This window comes from Rhinolophus sinicus, linkage group LG04 (genome assembly GCF_036562045.2).
Source record: "Rhinolophus sinicus isolate RSC01 linkage group LG04, ASM3656204v1, whole genome shotgun sequence".
In the NCBI taxonomy this organism is placed as follows: Eukaryota; Metazoa; Chordata; class Mammalia; order Chiroptera; family Rhinolophidae; genus Rhinolophus; species Rhinolophus sinicus.
The window spans coordinates 101285385-101303209 of NC_133754.1; the positions used below are offsets into that span (position 1 = coordinate 101285385).

At 42.6% G+C, this 17825-nt stretch overlaps 1 long non-coding RNA gene across 3 annotated transcripts in view; it reads right to left on the minus strand.

The window, feature by feature from the left end:
* Positions 1-17825, minus strand: part of LOC109449839 (uncharacterized) — a 90909-nt gene that overhangs the window by 40039 nt on the left and 33045 nt on the right. Inside the window, exon 2 of one of the 3 annotated variants that reach the window (XR_012495611.1) lies at positions 16004-17061. The exons of the other annotated variants lie outside the window; for them this stretch is intronic. This is a non-coding gene — a long non-coding RNA (uncharacterized LOC109449839). Of the gene's footprint in view, positions 1-16003; positions 17062-17825 lie in introns of those variants that run through there. 3 annotated transcript variants of the gene reach the window in all.

The following is a 17825-nucleotide window of genomic DNA, read 5'->3' on the forward strand; positions in this document are numbered from 1 at the left end:
TAACCCAATTCTCTAACTACCATCCTACTTTACAAATAGCCAGCCTTTGCAAAAACACTTCCAGGGAAAAGAATGCCTCTATGCCAAGACAATTTCATTAACCATGACCAAGCTAATTGTTACCTAATTATTTCTTAAACTGAGTCAAACTTTGCCTCTTTTTAGAGTTTCAACTATTGGTGCTTGATCTAACCTAGGGAATTATATAGAATACAGATATGGAAAGAACAGGAAGAGAGACAGGAAAGAAAAGAGTTATTCTTCCATACTGGGAGATGGACTTGAAACTCAGGTCTACCAGTTGGTCTGTGCTGAAGTGGGTTTTGAGCCTGGAATATTGTTAGACCAGTGCCCTAGAGGTTCCTGTGCCTGGCTCCCTCTCTTTTCACACGTCTGGCATATCTTGTGTATGCCTGAGAAGGAGCCATGCTAAAACTGTAATGACATATATACCTAAATTAGCATCACACAACTTCCAAAAATCGAGCCTATGCAAAAGCTATTTAAAAAAGGATAACGGAGAACAAGGATTTGAGTTGCGGCTCCTTGCCTTTTCCTGGGAGCTTTCCCAGGCAAATACCAAACAGAAAACTCTTCTCGTCACTTCTGACTTGTGGCCATCTGGAAACTTAACCCTGGCGACCTTGATTGCCTGACTGCATTTTTCAATGGAAGGTGAAAAATGAAAAAAATAAAATATTATACTCTACAATTTGATGTGATTCAGTTTATGCTCACTTGGCAACAGTGAACCATGCTGAATTTTAAGAACTTGTGTCTGTATCTTACATCTCGTTGTTAGCCAAAATTGTGGAGTTTAAAACTATTTGCTCAAGAAGACCGTAGGAGGAAAATACAAAAAAAGATAATTGAAAACACATAATTCACATAAAAAGAGGTAAACATTTTTTCAGATAAAAAAGATGTTCAACTTTGCTGCTTTAGAGAAATAAAACAGCTGGGCTTTCAGCAATAACATCAGCTCTCAGTGAAATACCAAGTCTACCTCTAGCAGTCACGGACCGTGAAATCCTCCTTCCTGCAAAGACATTCTGACAGTTACACTCAAATCTTTAAAGTGTCCCACAAGTACTGCAAACGGTCATCCTCAAAACCTGTTTTAGCTGGGGCTGCTGTAACCAATTACCACAGGCTGGGGGGCTTAAACAACAAACACTCATTTCTCACAGTTCTGGAGGCTGGAAATCCAAGAGCAGGAGGCCAGCATGGTACGTTTCTGGTGAGAGCCCTCTTCCTGGCTTACAGATGCCATTTTCTTGTTGTGTCCTCACAAAGTGGAGAAGAGGGGAAGCAAGCTCTGTCATGCCTCTTCTTATAAGGGCACCAATTCCATTAATGAGGGGCCCACCCTCATGACCTAATTACCTCCCAAAAGCCCCACCTCTTGATAGTATCACATTGGAGGGGGTAAGATTTCAACATATGAATTTTGGGTGGAGGGACACAAACATCCAGTTCATAACAAGACCACAGGCACTTCCTTTTCTGTGTCCCCAGAACAATGGTTCTCAAAGCATTGTCCTGAGCCAGTTTCCTGGGCACGGCCTGAGAACTTGTTCCAAATTCTTGGGTCCCACCCCACATCCACTTACTGAATCAGAAACTGGTGGAGGGGCCAGCAATGGTTTCTAACAAGCCTCCAGGTGATGCTGCTTAGAGAGGACCACAGCAGGCGGCTTATGTCCTTGAGGGCAGGGACCAAAGCTTGTTGAAAGTTGAAACTCTGGCACAGGGCATTAGTAACATGTTGAATGAATGAATGAATGAATGAATGAGTGAATGAATGAATGAATGACTAGCCTGCTCATTTGCCCAAAAAAACTCTGAATCTATAATTATTTTAAAAAATTAAAAGTACCTTTTGGGTACTTCACTAGAAACAGGGGAGCCTGTTTCTTACATCTATCTTTAGGCACAAAGTCACTAAGTTATTGCATTTCCATTATCTCTTAGATTCAGATTTCCCAGCCTTGGAACTACTGATTGGCATTTTGGACCAGATCATTCTTTGTTGTGGGGGTCTGTTTCCTGCATTGTAGGATGTTCAGTTACATCTGTGGTCCCTACCCATTAGATGCTAGTAGTACCTACATAGTTGTGAGAATCAAAAATGTCTTCACACACTATCAAATGTATGAGGCGGGGGGTGAAGTCACCCCCTGTTGAGAACCACTACCTTCGATCATTCCTTACCAACATACACGGGGCACTTGCCTCACCCCAAGGCTAGCTGCTTTCTGTGCTTATAGAATGGCCAGAGAAGGACCCAGGGGAGATCTGTGTTCCATCCCAAGGATACTCATTCACAAAACAATAGATTATTTTACAGGTCAAACCCCCAATCCCAGTCAGATGGCCAGGGTTTCAATGCTGATTTGCAATGCTTCCTGGAGCAGCAAATTCAGACAGGTTGTCAAACTTACAAAATGGTGGAAGTCAGACTCAAATCAGCTGTGTTCTCTGTTCACACCTCTTCAACAACATGGGGTGTCAAAAAGGAGTGTTCACGAGTGCACTTGCAGTGGGCTGCCTACTCTGGCACATGAGATCTAAGTTTACAGCGCTACATGCGTGTGGGGACAGAGTCCCAGAGAGCAGTTTCCAGGCTCTTGGCCTCACATAGAAAGGTGCTGACTCGGGTAGTAGATGGCCATCAGCTGTGACTAGTTGGCCATCAGCTGTTACCGGTTAGCCATTAGCCACTGATATAACTGCTGTGGCTAAGCTAGGGGGTTGGTTGGACTGGTTGGTCGGCAGAGAAGCAGATGGCAGATTGCAGCTCCTGCTTCCTGTGTCTCCAACCCAGCCGCCAGCGAGAATATAGTGGTATGACTCCCCTATCTATGGCTCCGTGGGTGTTCCTTTTTGGCCTCACCATGTCCTGCGTTCTGGTGCGGGGAACAGGACCAGAGACCCCGTATGACTGCAAAAATGCAATTTTTGAAAAAGTAGATGAAATTCAGTTTCGGAGAGATGGACACCTAGAATGCTGTGGAGTTCTGCTGCTACGCAAGCGACTGAACTGGAGAAAACTTACAAAAATGTACATAAGCTCAAGTCTCTATACAACCGCTAATGGGAGACAGGGAAGGAGACTACAGAAAAAGGCTAAGAATATCTCCATTTGGAGACAGCAGATTGTGAAAGGATATGTGACTGCCAATTATTAAATGATTAAGGCTATGACTAAGACGAATATGCGTTCATTCACCAAAATCCCATACTGAAAAGGAGAGGCCGTACAGTGTGATGGATGGCTCCCAGGTGTGTGCCAGATCTCAGGTGCACTCAGAGGGGGCCCCCGACACACTCTCTCAGCACCCAGCAGACTCCATAATGCTTCATTGTTATTTGTGTGATGGCTTGATTGGCTCTTCTTTCTTTGCCCTGTAAACTCCATGAGGGCAGGGACTGTAGTCTACTCATCACTGCAGCTCCAGGGTCCAGCTCCATAAATACTTGTTGAATGAGTAACGAGGAGCCCCTAAACATGCTGCAAAGGAAAAAGCTAGAAAGTTGGGAGATATGCCAGGGAAAAGTAGAGTCATGTAAATCGAGGGAGAAAAAGTTCCACAGAAGAGGTCAGCAGTGTCTAATATTGCAAAGGCACAACGTAAGATAAAGATTAAAAACTGTCCATTGGTTTTGGCAAATGTGAAGCTTCTTGGGGAGTTAGCAAGAATTATTTCATCAGAGCCTTGGGAAGAAGCTAATTGCAGTGGGTTGAGGAATGAAAACAGGCAGAAGGAACTGCTGTGGGGACAGAGCCCCAGAGAGTAGTTTACAGGCTCTCGGCCTCACGTGGAAGGGTACTGGCTCGGGTGGTGAATGGCCGTCGGCTGTGGCTGATTGGCCTTCGGCTGTGGCCGGTTAGCCGATTGGCCGCTGGTATAACTGCTGCAGCTACGAAGGATTGCCGAGGAGCCGAGCAGAGCCAAGCAGAGCCGAGCAGAGCCGAAGAGAGTGGAAGAGAGGAGAGGAACGGAGTCGAGAGAGTGGAGGAGAGTCGTCGGTCGGTCTGTTGGCAGAAAGGCGGACGGCAGGTCATGCGTCCGGTGGGCCCAGCCTCCAGTGAGACCGTGGTGGTATGGCTCCCCTACCTATGGCTCCGTGGGTGTTCCTTTTCGGCCTCACCATGTCCTGCGTTCTTATGTGGGGAGTGGGAGCAGAGACCCCGCAGGCCGCCCCGCCTGAAAGATGGCGCGGTGAGGCCTCCGTGCACGACAAATGGCGCAGCGAGCAGGGTCTCCCGCATGACAACTGCGGATAGCAAATTATAGGCCACTCTTTCAAGAAACCTGAACGTGAAGGCAAGTAGAGCTGGGTCAGTAGCTACCGTGTTTCCTTGAAAATAAGACCGGGTCTTATATTAATTTTTGCTCCAAAAGACGCATTAGGGCTTATGTTCAGGGGATGTCATCCTGAAAAATCATGCTAGGGCTTCTTTTCCAGTTAGTTCTTATTTTCGGGGAAACATGGTAGAAGGAAATGTGGGATCAGGACTGTTTTTCCCAAGGAGTGTAAGAGTTAACACTGGATGAAACCACCTGCGGCAAAAGCCAGTACCAACAGAGAAGTTGGAACACAGTCCTGAAAAGTGGGGGAGGGACTGGATCCAACTTAAAGAGGTGGGAGCACATTTCTTCCTCTGGGATAGAAACTGAGGAGGAATGGATAGGTTCCCACGGAGGTAAATTTCTCAGTGTTGGGAAGGAGGCTGCAGAAATCCTGGCACAATGGCCTCATCTCTCCCCACTTCTTTTCCTTTGAAGCAGGTGGCAAAGTCAACTGCCCGGACAGCGGGTAGTGGTAACAATACTAAAGGGTCTGAAGAGTGATGGAGATTTGGAAGGACTCTTTAGACCGGCAGAGGTTGGACTTCATAGATCAGAACTGGCTTCAGCTCATACAGTTGTATCTGTGGAACAAGAGACAAGAAAGCGAGGTTTTTGAAGAAATGGAAGGTCAACTAGGTAAGGACAGCTAGGGCCAGCGTGAGGTGGGAAGCATGATAATCACCGCACTTATAATTCACACTGAATTCAAATAACCGAAGTGTTCTAAGTAGGAAAGGGACAGATTTAAGAAGACTGAGAAATATCTGCGAAAGAAAGCAGGAAGAAAGCCAAGGCTTCTGGAATCAGGGAAGCCGACAGAAGACAACATTCACCAAGGTGGGAATGGTCAATGACGTCCTTGTCTGGAGCTCAGAAGGAGGAGGCGACTCTATCTGGTGGCATTAAAATCATGTTGGTGACTGAGATTTCCCAGCCCGTGTGTCCAATGTGAAGAAGAAAAGGAGCAGAAGTCCCTGCGGAGCACAGGTGTGAAACAGGGCAGTGGTGGGGACACGAGAAGTCAGGCTTGCCAAGGAGAGGCAGGTTGGTCGCTCAGGGAAGCCGAGGGGGGCAAATGCTTCCAGAGGAAGGACGTGTGAGGAACTGTGAGGCTGCTGCCATATGTTGGTGACCCCTGGTGACAAGGAACTCTCCGAAGACCCCATTGAGAGCAAAGTCAGTGCTGTAATAGGGAAGAAGACAGATGCCATTGGGTTGAGCACTGAGAAGAGCGTGAGAAGCGTGTGGTGGGAATAATGCATAGACCACTCTTCTAAGGCATTTAAGTAGTTACGACGGGAGGAGCAGCTAGAAAGAAACGTGTGGCTGAGGGAGGTTATGTTTTATAAGATAGGAGATATTTCACGCATGTTTGAATGTTGGTGGGATGGAGGTCACAGGTCCTGAAGATAGACTTTACTCTTAGAGACAAGGGTCAGGATATGGCTCACATACCAGGGGTGCCACAAAAATGTACACAAGTGGACACTTTGGTCAACGTGGCTCAAGCAGTAGTTCACCATAATCAGAACTGTCTGGACCCTGATGGTAACCACTTTGAGCACCTCTTGTAATTGCAGAAGGTCAAACGTGACTTGAATTCATCCTTTGTTATCGGTATATATTGAGTATTACAATTTTAATACAGTTTTCCTTGCTTAAAATCTGTATACATTTGTTTGGCACCCTCCATATTTAAAGACGATAGACTTGCCGTGGGTTGGCTGGAGGAGACTCTACCGTTGCAATGGTGGGGGGCGGAGCCCTGATGACAGGAAGCCAATCAAGGAGAAAGGTTCTGGTTTCCTCTGTTAGTATCTAACCTAGAGGATTCCAAAAGGGTTACGGTTCAGAGGGTTTATAGAGGGCATAAGATCAGTAACCATTAAGAGATTAGCTCCGGAAAAGGAAAGGGTGTAGGTTAATAACCACGAGAGCTGGCACAGGAATGAATGTTCTACACAGTTTGGGGCATAAATTAGGTGTCAGCCTGCAGGGCACCGTACTTAAGGCTCCACACAGCAGCAATAGCAGGGAGGCTACTAGCCCTGCCTTCTAAGGGCAATTACTCAAGTCAGTTTTACTAGAACAAGGAAGAGTTGCTTCAAAGTCAAAACGGATTCCTGCCATTTATGGGGGCATGGAGAAGTTCTCTCGTTTAAAGAATAGGGGGCAATGCCCACAAATTTAATTGCTGATAGGTTGCCCCCCTACCCTGCCTGGCCAATAATAATATCACCTGGCTATTAATAATAAAACATCTTATTTCATTAGGTACATTATAGCTATGTGTTGCAAAAGCTAGTAATTTTTCTTCAAGTCTACATTTAAATTCTAGCCATAAGTAACCTAGGACTTTTATGTTAGAGGCGTCATTGACACAAGTGTTACATGGGAGAAATGTATTAATCAATTGAGGATAAAGACAGCTTGTTGCCAACTGAGATATGCTTTAAGGATTTTATGTATCCAGTTCACTTATTAACAACTTGTTTAAGCTCTATAAACTGGTTTTCTATGCTATAACTGCATTCTTCTTTAATTTATAAGGTAATGAAAATTAAAATAGTAACTGGAAAACCTATCTTGCTTTTTAATAGTTCATTTTAGTAACTTCAGGATCATTGTGCCCAAAACGTTTTAGCTGTAGAAAAAAAAAATAATTTACAGTTTTTTAGGATCAATTTTATTGAGGGGATAGAGTCTCAAAGGAAATGCTTAAGATACCGACCATTGCCCTGTCCTTGCAAAGATCTTCTTTCCTTCCACCCTAAAGATTGCTGGACATAAATTTTAGTAGGTTTATGATAACTAAGAGTAATCATTTCTGTCCTACAGAAAGGTTCTGCTGAGGTTTCAGACGTGGCAATATTCCAGAAGTCGTATTTAAAGAATACATTTAGTATACTCAGCAGTTTTTCTGATATGTACTTTTAGCCCTCTAATATTCGCGATTGCAATTTATCAAATTAACCTCATGGCATAAACAACGTTACTCTATGATACCTCCTGGTGACAGAAACCAGAGGCCTGAGCATCTATAACCCTAAAACTCAGTACAGATCATTCAATACTAGTACTTGTAACAATTCTCTTGCAAAATGAGTTGGTAAACTGTCACACCTTGGTTAACTAAAGCATAAAGTACCATGGTCTCCTGACTTAGCGATCAAAACCAGTAATAGCTATAGTTAGTGGAGTACACAGTTCTGGCTGCACTGTGGCATCTCCTTTACACAGACTACATTTCGTACTCATATTCTTAACCCCATTTTAGTAATGAGACAATTTTGGCTCAGGAAAGTTATGTAAGTTACATAAAAATTACAAAATAAGTGACAGAGCTGGGACTTGAATCCAAGTATGACTGGGTTCATATTAAGCTCCCATTTCTGAATTTACATTAGGTCAAGACTCACCATCGGCCATTTAAAATATTGTTTGGCCCTGTGATCTCCACAGGTAAGCCATTATTCCCAAACAACCCGCATATCTAAGTGCCTGCTCGCCTGCTGTCCACTCTCCCTGTCCGGCTCCTAGTGTACTGCCACTGGACATGCTAGCACTTTGGAGGTTTTAACTCTGAGGGTTTGACAAAGGAAGAAACAGAAAGGCAGGCATAGCCTAGGGTAGAAGGTTCTCAGGCAGAGCTGTCATGTTTATGGGTGACCTCCCAGGGCCCAACCTCTGTGTACCCCCGACTGCCTGAATATTTCCTTTCACTTCATAGTGTTGCCTGAAGTCCTGCCAAATTAGGACTTTATTTGGATCTCGTCTCAATTTTCAATGCACATACAAACCACCTGGGGATCTTGTTAAAAATTCGGAACCTGACTCAGGAGTCCGGGGATGGGCTCGAGAGGCTGCGTTTCTGACGCGCTCCCAGGTGATAAGAGGCGGCTGGCCCTCCAACCACAATTAGAGCAGCAAAGCTGTAGAAGACGTTCGATTTCTATTCTCTAGCTGCCCTGCATAGCTGCTCATTTGGGGGAAATCTCTTTGTGCATCACAGTGGGAGGGACGAGCTGAAAATTAGGATTTAGAGTTAAAACGACTTCCTCACTCATTAGAATCTGAGTGACTTAGAAGGAGTCCTTTACTCTCCTACATCCTCACAACTAGGTGTGGGCATGTGGCCTGGGTCTGGCCAACCGGAAACTTCCTTCAAAGGGCCATGATTGTTGAGGCTACTTTGCGAAGATGCAAGGGAAATGTAGAAACATTTCCCAGCTTAGGTGGCATTGAGAGTTCAACGTCAGTGGTGGCGGGGGCAGTGTCCGGTTCAGACAGAGCGTTCCTGGGCTTCCCTGGCCCGCTCTGTTTGGCCATTTTCTGAACACTGCATGGTGTCTGCCCAGCTTACAAGTGCCTGTACTCTGCCCACAGTCCCCAGGAGTGGAGTCTGGCAGCAAGTTGATACAATGCACCCCTACTTTCTTGAGTCCAACTACAGATTCAGGGGACGAACTCAGTATCTTGAAGTTCAAAAATTAGCGTTTTGATAGATGCTGCACTGTGGCAGGGGGTCGACACAGGCTTTTTCTGTAAAGGGCCGGAACAAATGTTTGAGGCTTTGGGGGCCACATAAGGTCCCGATAGCAACAGCTTACCTCTGCCACAGGAGGGCAAAAGTAGCCACACACAATACATAAGCGAGTGAGCTATGTTCCAATCAACTTTATGGACCCTGAAATTTCTGAATTTCATATGCTTTTCATGTGGCCATACAAAAATAGGCAGTAGGCTGATTTGGCTCAAGGGCCATCATTTGTTGACCCTTGTTCTGAAGCAGTCATACCTTGATCTGATTTATACCAACCAATTTTTCTCCTTGAAGCCCAGCATTTATTTCTTCTTGCCAAGACAAGAGGCGGTTACTCTGAAAAATGAAGAGTTGGTACCTACTCAATCCAGCATTTAAGTCATGTCATTTACTTTCTCAATATTTTGATCATTATGGAAATCAGTTATAGCACCTTAAAAGTTGAGCATTGATAAAATATACTAAATAATTAGCTGATTAAACATCTCCTAAATAGGCACAGTGATGGGAACTACAAATGCAAAACAGGAATAATGTAGTAATGAATTCTTGGTCTACAGATCTGATGAACAAATGAGTTTTGATTTAGAGAACTTGTGTAATGCTATTTTCATAGGCAGCTCGCTGTGCATATTGGAAGGAAATTTTATCACACAGAGTTAAGAGCTCTGTACCAGCCTGCGTTTTCAACTACCATTCCAAACCATTTTAGGTAGAGCTACTAGGATGAAATTCTACGTCTCCGGCAAAGTGCCCTGGTGTTAGCACTGTCCTGTTCCCAGTCACAAGTCACACTGCTGTGCATAAAATTAGGTGATTTCCTTATCTTTCCTTGTTCAGCCCTTGTAGCGAATTCCCAGTACTCCATTCAGAGCAAAACCCAAAATGTCAATACGCAGCCCCTCCACTTATTCACTTGTTAACCACATTTCCATGGCTAGTCCATGTACCTGAGACACGGTCAATCCCTGCTGAATGGGGTGACGGTGGGGAAGTGACTGCAGGGGTTATCAAGCTCTGACAGAGATCGGTATCTTCTTTAGCTGGCGCTGCTCAATGCATCCCACCATGGCTCTAGCCAAACCACGGGCATGTCCTTCCCTCTGCATCCCTTGTTCCCGCTCCAGCGCCCAAATACAGTCAGCAGGCTTCAGGAACTGGAGGGGATGGCACCGGTGAGAAAGAAAACTGGACAACCCCCAACGGCAGTTCTCCAGCTGCTAAAGATGGGCCCCTGTGCAGTGGGCAGGGGCTAACTGTCCCAGGAAGTTCACCCCCAGCGGTCCCCTGACCACACTGGTGGTGCAGCCCTAGTGTTCCTGCTGCGTGAAATCTTCAGGAAGCATAGTATGCCCTCACCAATTCCTCCTCCCGCTCTCCTCAGATCCTGGTCCTCTCTCTTGCATAGTATATAGTGTCAGATGGGGGTCCTCAAAAAAACCTACGTGCACATCGGCACCCTGGAACTTGGGGATGTGAACTTCACGGAAACAAGGTCTTTGCAGATGTAATTAAATTCAGGCTCTTGGATGAGCTCGTCCTGGACATGGAGTGGGTCCTCGATCCTGTGACAAGTGTCCTTATAAGGGAAAGGCAGAGGGACATTTGACATAGGCACAGAGGGGTAGGTCACGTGACAAGAGAGGCAGGGATTAGAGCGATGGGGCTACAAGCCCAGGAAAGCTGCACACCCCCAGGAACTGGGAGAGGTGTGTGGGCAGTTCCTCCCTCAGAGCCTCCAACAGAAACCAACCCTGACCACACCTTCATTTTGGACTTCTGGCCTCCGAAAGGGTAAAAAATAAATGTATGTTTTTTGTGTGTAATTTGTATGGCAGCATTAGGAAACGAATTCACAGTCTAACAAAGTAAAAATGGCTCATCTTAGGACGTAGCCACGTCTTAAGTAGCAAAAAGAGGTCGGTAACAGTGTGTAATTACGTATGCAGCAAGCAGGCACGTGCCAATGATTACAGAGGTGCTGGGAGAAGCTCTTCTAAAGCAAAGCCTTTTCCAACAAGTATAGAGTATACTATTCCTAATTTTGTATTTAGAGAGTGTGTCCTTATACCCCGTTCAAAAGTGAATTTTTCTGAAATGACACCTTATCTTGTAAGTTAAATGCATCAATTTTACTCTAAACAAGTCTAGTTCCATTTTTAGCTATTGAGTATGCATTTCTATATGCTCGGCAGTGTACTAAGCATTAAACACACTACCTTGTTTAACCTCTGCAGAATTCTGAGAGGTAGGCAATATTCCTGTTTTACAGAGGAGAACACAGAAAGCAATGCCATTAGTTGCCTCACTGGTCTGAGATGATACGCTTACTAAGTGGCAGAGTGGGGCTATGAGCTACTTCGAGTCTGATTCCCAAAGCCTCTGTTCTGAATTCCTGTAATGCCTTTCCTACATCACTTTCAGAGAGTGTGGTTTGATGGATACAGAGCAGAAAGCATAGGTCACAAGGTAGGGAGAGGGTGTGGAGCAGGGAGGAAAAAGATGATAAAAAATATATAACTAAGAAGGCTTTAGGACACCAAAACCGAATTTGTATACTTTACAACTTGGATCCGTTCTTGTGTGAATGTGGCCAAAGGTTAAGCATTTCATCTCTGTGTGTTTATCCTCAGTCTAAGCTGAGTCTGTAACCATCCATGGTTCTCTAACAACCTGCTAAGTTTATAAAAGCACAGGCTTACTTAGAAGGAAGATGGAATAAAGCAGAGGACAGTCACAAAGACAGTGCGTTCCTTGATGATGGGTGTTTGTGTCCCCCTATTCATGTGTTGAAGCCCTAACCCCCGTGATGATCTTTGGAGGTGGGGCCTTTGGGAGTGACGAGGTCATGAGGGTGGAGCCCTCATGAGTGGGATTAGTGCCCTCATTAGAGAGCAGCTCTCTCTCTCCCCCTGCCATGTGAGGACACAGCGAGATGACAGTCTGCAAGCCAGGAAGAAGGTCCTCACCAGAACACGACCATGCTGGACCCTGACCTCCGACATCCAGTCTCCAGAACTGTGAGGGAGAAGTAAACGTTTGTTGTGGAAGCCACCCAGTCTGGGGTGCTTGGCCTTAGCAGTCAAGGAGGCTGAGACAACGGGGCAACAGCATTCTGTTTGCATGTGAAGGAAAGCACGCTGGTCTTGATGACTCACAGCAGAGAGAGGAGGAATGAAAAAGAAGTCTGAGGCTTTGCCTAGAAGCCACCCTTCGGCTTAAACAAGTACACCAATAAAGCAAGCAATAAATGATTCAAATTCTCATTCTTTAAGAAAATCACTTGTGAAAACTTGATGTTAGTGAAACCTTGGAAGTGTTGCAAAACCACATTGGGGCATAACTGGGTTGTCATTTAACTCTTAGCCTGAGTTAACTTTTCTCTTTGCACTTCTGCATCTTATTTTATGATCACTTGTTTTCAGAAAGCAATTTCAGGAAGTGCTTAACTTAATCAATTTGCATCCCCCACGGTGACACGTCTGGCTCTACTAACATATTGTTCATATGTGATTGGGCCTCCGGAAATCTTGGTCTTTCTACGTGGTGTACCTCTGATTTTGCGTGCAGCTTTCTTGTTCAAGCACAGTATTCCATGAATGCTCTGCTTCCAAAACTCTTAGGGAATGAGAATAAAAGCAGTTTCGGTTACTTCTTCCTATCAGAGGAAGTTCATCCCCTGATTATTAAAAGCTTTTATTAAACGCCCGTCTTTTTGTGCCTCTGTGGTACATGCATCAAATAGGTAAGGCCCATGCTCCGTAGAGATGATTTTATATACCATATATTTTGGGGGGAGTTCTGATTTCATGCAATTTCCTCATTAAATAAAGACAATTTCCATATCCTTGTAAGATTTTTCATGTAAATTAATTCTCAAAAACTAGTATCATGGGCCCTTTAAAAATAGTCTTGTTCAAAAGTGAGCCTCATGAATAAATGTGAGTATTCATTTTAAGTTATATTTTCATAAATTCAAATTTAAAACAGTAAGAATAGCTGGAAGGTAGTAGAAAAAATTATTCTGACTAGAAATGCACAGTCATAAGGAAACTGTTGATGTATACAGACATTTTATTCTATATTGTTTCTGTTTGATTATGGCAGGAAAAAACAATGTAGGAAGTTTGATGCCTTATAGAAGGAATAGACATGTCGGAAAGTACTCTTCCAGGATTAGGAAAAAACAGCTAAGTTCTTTTATGAGCAATTAAGCTCAAGAAAAAAAATTCCACTTTTAGTAGCTGACCTAGCATACTGTGGTCTTGAAGCCACAAAGGGGTTAATGCAAAACCTTTAAATCTATTCATGTCTGGAGAGAACTAGGAGTGTCTAAGCAGAGAATGAGAACAGTTTAAGATTAGTGAGAAAAATTAATAAATAAATTTGAGTATTGTATTTTGCAAATATTACTTGATATTGTTTTTATATTATAGTAATAATAATTAATATTTATAATCCAATAATTTTAGTGAGCTATATCTATATTTAAAAATAATTTAATGTACAACTGCTTATATTTGTTCTCAGTAAATGTAGTGTATCACAGGCCTAGCTGTATGCACTGTGAGACTACACCCGAGACTGTTTCTGTATTGACATTTACCTGAATAGCAAGAATGATTTGCGAAGGAAGATATAACAGCGTCAGGACTAGTTCTGCAAGCTTATGATGTAAGAGCAAGCATGATTCAAAGAACTGACTTTGAGTTGAAACTTGAAGAATGAATGTGATGTCACCAGGTATCAAACAATTCCAGTACTCACGAGAGTATTCGGAGTAAGTGGTGCCGATAAACATGCCAGTTAGGACAGGCCCTTCTTTCCTCATACGTGTCAGCGATAAAGTCTTCATCTTGGCCTTCAGAGACATTATAATGGCAACCGAATCTACTTAATTTTGAAGGCAATTCTAAATGCAAATTCTCTATTTTATTGATAGGAATTGGGCTACTTATTATAAAAAATTTTTAATTAAGTAAAATATCTAATGAGCATTTTTCCAGCAAAGGGAAAATTACAATTCAAGACTTCATAATCATGGGAAGGTTATTTCAACACAATTCTGTTAATTACCTGAAATATCTTTTAACTTCACATCTACCTTTTACTTCTCAAAACATTTTTCTAGTATTTCACCAGAGCAAGATGTCAGAACGGTAAATCTTGGCTCAATGAACTTTGCCAGTTCTTAGTAACTCTGTGCTTAAGGAGACAGTGAATGAAATGCTCACACACTTCTGCTTTCCCTAACTCCTAAGCCCACTCTAGAGAATAGGTATTTATAGATATTATTAAAAATTTGAATTAAGAGAGTCCATGACTATGCTTCATAAATTTTAATAAAACTTAAACGGTTTCATTAGAAAAGCACAGAGGCCTCCCACCTCTTGGTTTAATCTCACAATTACCTAAATATCTATCAACAACACTCTAAGGAGTTTGTTAACTACGGAAGTCAAGGGCTGACAGTTTCACCTTCAGTTTTCAGAATATCTATTGTTTCAATGGTTTAAGGACATCATCAGAAGTTCCACAAAATGATTAGAGTTGTAACTTGCATTAGATTAATACTAGAGAAATCGAGAAGGTACATTTCATTAATTATAGGAAGGTGACTAAGAATTCTTCTGGGGGTGGGTGGGTTCTGAATTTCAAATGAAGGCATCTTAGCAAGTCAGACTCAAGGCCTCACTAGTCTGTGATGCAGGCTCCTCCAAATGGCAGCAGAAATGTATTACTATTTAGAAATTCTAGAGCAGTGCTCAAATTTGTGGTTCTGTAGAAACAAGAACAAAGTAAAAGGAATATATCCTTAGATGAACAGTATTAAAATAAAAATACTGTCATGACTGCATACCAGCACACCTTTTCTATAACAGCAAATTCATTGTGATTTTCTGTACATTACTTAGATATCAGAATTTTTTCACTGTGGAAAAATATGAGTGACTTGTTTCAAATATGACACTTTTGTGTATAATTTAACAAAATTTAAGATATGTAATTAGTACATTGATCTACTCAAATATTTTTGACAAGCTTTTGATTATGCACAAAGTACATCAATTGTAAGAAACTGTCAACTACTCAAAACTTCATGTAACTGTAGTGACCAAATTAATATTGGAGGGGAAAGAGAAGCAGCCCAATGATTCTAGAATTTCCCAACAGGAAGAACCCAGGAGTGATTGGGAACATCAATAATCACGTTCAAGACTACCAGACATGTAGGTCTGAGACAGATGGTGGAAGGGGAAAATAACGACCACACCAACGGACATAGTGGCTTTGAGACACCCGGATGCCAGAACGGTATTCTGCAAAGTTCAGCTCAAAAGTCACCTTCTCTGTGAACCATCGCCAAGTATTCCTTCCTCCAAGTGGAATGGATTTCTCTTCTGGGTTCACACAGCACTTTGTATTTTGATAACAGCTTAACTATATTTTGTCTGTAGACATTTCTGTGATTGCATTGCTATGTTGTAGTTATTTGTCTTCACATTTCTCCTCCAGCGTCTTTATCACAACTGTTTACAAGTTTTCCTCTCCCCGCCTACTTTTCGTCAACCCCACTGCCTGCAAGCCTGTCTGATTCATTATTGTATTCCTCGTTTCAACACATAGATAGTGCTCAATAAACGGTTGCTAAATAAATCTGCTTGTGATGATGGCACGATGCTAATACGATCCCCGGTCAAAATTTCTTCTTGATTTCACTGATATGTAGTATATAAACCAAAAACAACAAAAGAAAAAGACAAACAAATGAGAAACAGAAACTCATAGACACAGACAATAGTTTAGTGGTTGCCAGAGGGTAAGGGGGGTGGGGGGTGGGGGGTGGGAGATGAAGGTAAGGGGGATCAAATATATGGTGATGGAAGGAGAACTGACTCTGGGTGGTGAACACACAATGGGATTTATAGATGATGTAATACAGAATTGTACACCTGAAATCTATGTAATTTTACTAACAATTGTCACACCAATAAATTTAATTAAAAAAAATAAAAAAATTTCTTCTTAATGTTTTATTTAATCAATAGAATGCATTCATTTAATAAACATTTCTTGAGAACCTACTAATTTCCATGAACTATGCTAGGATGGGAATAGTAACATGAATATGATAAACTCCCCATTCTACTGAATGTCTTGACTAATGCAGCATCAAACTTTTCATGAGATGCCTTCAATGCTTACGATTTCTTATTGGGAATAACATGTATTACAGGTTGTGCCAAGACTCTGATACCCTCCGAAGCTAAGCTTTGCCTATTTCATCATTTTGCTGAGGGCTCTGCCTCATCCTATTCCACTGTACCACACATGAAAATTCGTTTTCTGATGCTAACTGCATGTTACATAGTCCTTTGAACTGATGCTTGCATATACCCAGTTTGGTTTGTTTTCCACATAATGTACTCTTTGTAGTATGTATATACCACATAAAAACTCTGGTATCTAGTACCAAAGTTGTTGTCTGTTAGCGAACCAGTCAGCATTCTGTATAATTCTATCTTTATCAGTATATTAAAAGCTACCAAAAATGTAAAGACAGAGCAAGAGTATCTTTATGGTGCACATATATTTATTATTTTAAATGTTAGTTTACACACTTTAAAACTATAGAGGCGTAAAATGGAAAAAGTAGTCTTTTCCTTGTGTTACTAAGTCAAATTCATGCTTGCTTAGCTGGTAAAAAACAAGAAAGCAATTAAGATCCAAACCAAGACGGTAGCTAACCCTACTTCAGTTTTTGTTTGTTCTTTAAAATTTGAACGTGATAAGTAGAAACAAAGGAAGCTCACGTGTTTTCAACGGTAAGTGCTGCAGAGGACATCCTGGCGCTCTTGGCGACACTGACATTGGTAAAATATCTGGAGTGTAAAGGTGCACTTGACACTTCCTACCCACAACAGGCTCTTCGCGTCTTACAGAGGGATTCTAGTCACTTCATTAGCACAACCTGAAGTGGTTAATGCAGTGCCTTAAATAAGTGGAGACTCAATATGTACTTCATGAATTGAATTACAGGATAAACTGTCTCTCTCTGTTCCCGACAGAAATGCTCGCTTTGGGGAGTCCATGTGGCTGGAGGCAACTCCGAAATCCTGGAGAAGAGCTGCTCCTCTCCGTGAAGTGTCAGTTTCAAGCCTATATATAATAAGACACTGACTTAAAATTCATTTTCTAATAATGCAGTATTGCTATATACTTAATATGGGGTTAGTCAACGATAGGAAAAACATAAAAAGGAGTCACATAAAATGTGTGCCCAGGGCATAACAGGTGACCCTGGCAATGTGCCATTTCTATGCTAAATGTAGTCAAGTAGGAACCTCTGTCTCTAAACCCTCTTCCAATCGTCAATTTTCTTATCCCCACTCAAGGCCAACACTATTATTCTCTCCTCCTAAACAAAGTTTCAGACATTTTATGTATCATGTCTTCCTTTCCCCAAACACATGTGATAAAATTCTGATGCTTCTTTCTCCACATCAGTGTAATTTCTGGCAACTTAGATCCAATTTTCAAACCCCACAATGATGGCTTCAATCTGACATATGGTAAAGAACAGTGAATTGACATCGAGAGGCTTGGGAGGCCTAAGTGCTGGTCTGCCTCTACCATGAAAGAGACAAACCACTGCGTTTTACCAAGCTCAGCTTCTTTGTTTGTAGAATGAGGGGACTGTAAAGCCATCTGTCTGGTTCTATTAGGCAAAAAATGCTGTGATTCCAGGACTGTTTCCTCGTCTCACCCGAGACTACACATCTGATGCAGAGGACTCTGCAAATCATGAAAGCTGGCGAGCCTCTTGCCTGACGTTCTCTCTTCCGTTGCATTCAGGGGTGGAGGTCTCTTAACGCCTAAGGCTCCCTTGCTGTTCTGCTCATCTCACATTTTCCATCCTTGGC